Source organism: Podarcis raffonei, chromosome 6 (genome assembly GCF_027172205.1).
Source record: "Podarcis raffonei isolate rPodRaf1 chromosome 6, rPodRaf1.pri, whole genome shotgun sequence".
Lineage (NCBI taxonomy): Eukaryota > Metazoa > Chordata > Lepidosauria > Squamata > Lacertidae > Podarcis > Podarcis raffonei.
Window position 1 is genome coordinate 2,970,477 of NC_070607.1, and position 4,282 is coordinate 2,974,758.

A 4,282-nucleotide genomic window follows, 5' to 3' on the forward strand; every position below is an offset into this window, starting at 1 on the left:
TGCAGAGCTACAGAAAGACAAGCCCCACAAGTTTCTGATATCAGTTGGCTTTCCCCATCTCACTGAGCAAACATGAGACCTGTCCATAGAAATTAATGGGGAAATCAAAGATTTTACTGCATGTGCAACTGGGAAATGTCTCCCCCACTGCTGGCAAAAAGCAAAACAAAAACAGCAGCAGAGACAAGGTCCCTACACTTTCTAAATGCGGTCTTGCTGTTGGGGGAGGGATATTTTCACAAGTTCTTGCACATTTAAAAGTGCAACCCATCTGCATGTGACTGAACAAAGCACAAGGCTCCTGCCTGCATGGGCACAGCCTTAAATCAATAAAAATCTATATAAATCTTAGGTTCTGCCCCCCCCCCAACAAAAGTCTGCCCTCCGTAACAAAAACCCTGGCTATGCCCATGTCTGTATGTGATGAAAAGCAATGTTTTTATCTGAAATATGAGCTGACTTAGAAAGAGCAGGACTTCCTCTGTTTACTGCTTCCATTTGTTTGTGGAGTGTCCAGACACACAGCTACAGTGAAATCTTTGGTTAGGCTGCTACTTTCTATGGATAGCTCTCAGTTCCACCCCAGGAGGCATTTAAAAATGGTTTCCCAGAGTGAACCAGGAAATGGTGGATCTAGATAAGGGCTAGCCCTTGTGGTGCTCGCCAGTGGTTGATGGACTACAACTCCCAGCATCCTTTGATCATTGGCCGTGCTGGCCGGGGCTGATGGGTGTTGTGGTTCGGTAGCACCTGGAGGGCAGTCCGCTATCCCTGACCGTGAGATCACTCTTTCTCTGATTTCTGACTATCTGTGTGTCTGGAGGGGACGATGAGCACCCACCGCCCACAGAAGCTTCGTCAACCAGGTCCCAGTGCCAAACCTTGAGGTCTCACAGGCTCTGGAGTGCTGAGACAGGCTGGCTGGGCTGGGCTGCTTCTTCCCACAGGGGATGGCCTTCTGGCTGAGGTAACTACTATTCCCCTTCTGATAAACATATTGGCCATGGGAGGCCAATTAGCTACCATGCTAAGTTCAAGAGTTTGGATTTGGTGTATAAAGCCCCATGTGCAGCTTGGGACCAGGCGACCCGAAAGATTGTCTCACCCCTCCGTAGCATCTTCTCAGGTACTCCCATTCTGGACAATACAGTGGTACCTCAGGTTACGAACTTAATTTGTTCTGGAGGTCCGATCTTAACCTGAAACTGTTCTTAACCTGAGGTACCACTTTAGCTGTGGCCTCTTGCTGCCATGCGATTTCTGTTCTCATCCTGAAGCAAAGTTCTTAACCCGAGGTACTACTTCCGGGTTAGTAGAGTTTTTAACCCGAAGTGTTTGTAACCCGAGGTACCACTGTATAGGAATCAGGCCCCCAGCATTATGGCTGGTGCCCTTTGGAATCCCCTCCCCTTGAATATCAGCCAGGTGCCCTCTCTGTTGCCTTCATGGCACCCACTGAAGCCCAAGCCTTTTAAGTGGAGAACTTTCCCAGTTTGCCTCTGTACTGGAACTGGTTTTAAAATGTTTTTAAACTGTTTCTAATGGTCTTACTAGGGATGCGGGTGGCGCTGTGGTCTAAACCACTGAGCCTAGGGCTTGCTGATCAGAAGGTCTGCAGTTTGAATCCCCGTGACGGAGTGAGCTCCCGTTGTTCATTCCCAGCACCTGCCCACCTAGCAGTTTGAAAGCACGTCAAAGTGCAAGTAGATAAATAGGTACTTCTCCGGCGGGAAGGTAAACGGCGCTTCCGTGCGCTGCTCTGGTTCACCCGAAGTGGCTTAATCATGCTGGCCACATGACCCGGAAGCTGTACGCCGGCTCCCTTGGCCAATAAAGCGAGATGAGCGCCGCAACCCCAGAGTCGGTAACGACTGGACCTAATGGTCAGGGGTCCCTTTACCTTTACCTTTAATGGTCTTACTGTTTTATCTCTTGTTGTTTACCACCCTGGACACATTTGGGTGGAAAAGCAGTATATACATTTAATAAATAACAATAATGCTGGTGCCTCCGTGTTGGGGTCTTTTGTCTGGCATATTTTCAAATAATTCTTCACATCCATGAGGGCTAGAAACCTTCCTTTAAACAGAAAGAAATCTACAGCTCTTAGGAATTATGGTTTGGAGACGCCTTGCTAGAAAAGAATTAAAGCGACAAAGTAAAAAAGTGTCCACTTCTATGGAGCACGATTCTCTCTGGGGGCAGAGCAGCATCACTGTAGAGGCAACAACCCATTCCAATTTAGACTGGAAGTGGCAACCAAGGGCTCTGAATGTGTTCTGTCCCTTTGGTGCAAATATAGTTTATAAATAAAACAGTGTCATGTATCCACCACAAAGTGGCACTGTGTTCTCACCTAATCTTTAAAGCACAAAGGATGTCAGTTTGCAGAAGGGCCGCCTGGAGGCGCCTCAAACCCACGACTGCCCTGTCCTTTTCAGGTCAGCTTTGTATTGTTCTTATTAAAGGTAAAGCTTCATCTCTCTTTTTTGCCAGCAAAGCATTTCTCCTTCCCGGTGCTGGACTACTCAGCTGGCAGGCTGGGCACATGACTGGGGCACCAGCAAAGCAGGAGACCAAAAAACGGAGAGATTTTTAATAAGGTAAACTAAAACAGGAGATCTATGCCATGCTGTTAAAGGCACAGGAAGAAGATAAAGAGGAGACTTAGACATACGACTTGGCAGAACTGTTCCAAGTGTGGAGACAGGAGAGGTTGCGGCTCCAAGATGCCATCACAAGAAGGACTCAGAAGAGGAAAGGACAACACAGAACAGCTCATTTTGTGAAGCTCAGGGAACAGTTACACGAGCCTTTCCCAGCCTGGTCTCCTTCAGGTCTTCTGAGCTACAACTGCCATATTTCCTGCCCACTCAACTGGTCAGGGCAGGCTAAGGGGGGCTGATGGGTGAGGTAGTCCCCCAAAATCCGGAAGGCACAGGTTTAGGGAGGTTGGGCTGGGATGAGACTTTTCAGGCTGATCAGTATACAGTGGTACCTCAGGTTAAGTACTTAATTCGTTCTGGAGGTCCATTCTTAACCTGAAACTGTTCTTAACCTGAAGCACCACTTTAGCTAATGGGGCCTCCTGCTACTGCCGCGCCGCCAGAGCACAATTTCTGTTCTCATCCTGAAGCAAAGTTCTTAACCTGAAGCACTATTTCTGGGTTAGCGGAGTCTGTAACCTGAAGCGTATGTAACCTGAAGCATATGTAACCACTGTATTTGCATAGGTACCACTGTATTTGAAAAGTGACTGTGAAGGGGAACAATGCCCATTATTAAGCAAGATAGCTAAAGTAACGGGGTCATGTCCTCCATTGTGACACGTCCCCCTGCTGAGTGACTTGGCTGAGCACTTTGGGAAGAGCAACCATTTGAGGATAGCAAGTGAGGGAAAGCAAAGCAAGATGTGGCAGGAGAGAATTCAGAGACTCTCTTCATCTCAAGTGTAAGTAGGATTTATCCTTCTTTCTGAAACGTAGGGGAGGTTTAGCTGCCAGGTGCCCCAAATCCAGCACAGAGATCTCTAGAACCCATTCCTCTTCTGTTTCCTCTTCTTCCCTAGGTTCCAAAGTCTGAGGAGGCTCCGCGGGCTGCTGGTCTCCTGCTGCTGGTTGCCCAAGATACATCCCCTGGTCTGCCAGAAGGAGGAAGGAGATGAGTGGAAGGAGGAGGTGAACATCATGAAAGACGGAAAGGAGGAGAAGGTTAAGATAAGATCGATTTTTGTGAGACCATGCGACCAGGGGATGGAGTCCACCGATACCAACGTGGATGGTGAGTGTTGATCTTTCTTCCTCAGGAACAGGGAGGCCAGAGAAAATCTGGCAGTGGGGCGGAGGGAGCAGAAAGATGGGTTATCAGCATAAGAATCAATTAAAATATTAAGAATCCTTTCTCTTCTTTTCTCTTCCAGGCAACGGCAGCAGTGAGAACAGCAGCTCGAGCGGAGCTCTTACCCCCCCTCCCACGCCCAGTTCCCCCCTCCCCACAATTCCAAATATATAAATAAAGAAATATAGAAATCATTTTTGTATGGATTCTGTTAAGTTGTGGGTGAACATATCAGATGACACAGCGAGTCTTCAAACAGCTCTTGTTTATTCACAGGCCAGAACAGAACTGAACTGAAGGGTTCAGCCAGCCTGCTTATATAGAGCTCAACTAGAACGCAACAGTAACCATTTTCTGTAACTATTCAATCACTGAACGTCACTTTTGATCCCTTATTTGCATATGTGGACCTGAGTGAAAACTATCTACAGTATCCCCCTGCTGG

The 4,282-nt window shown here is 47.7% G+C and overlaps 1 long non-coding RNA gene across 1 annotated transcript; it reads left to right on the plus strand.

The window, feature by feature from the left end:
• The first annotated feature begins 3,249 nt into the window (after positions 1 to 3,249).
• Positions 3,250 to 4,029, plus strand: LOC128415075 (uncharacterized). The gene is made up of 2 exons (XR_008330848.1): positions 3,250 to 3,780; positions 3,920 to 4,029. It is a non-coding gene; the product is annotated as an uncharacterized LOC128415075 (long non-coding RNA).
• Positions 4,030 to 4,282: the final 253 nt, after the last annotated feature.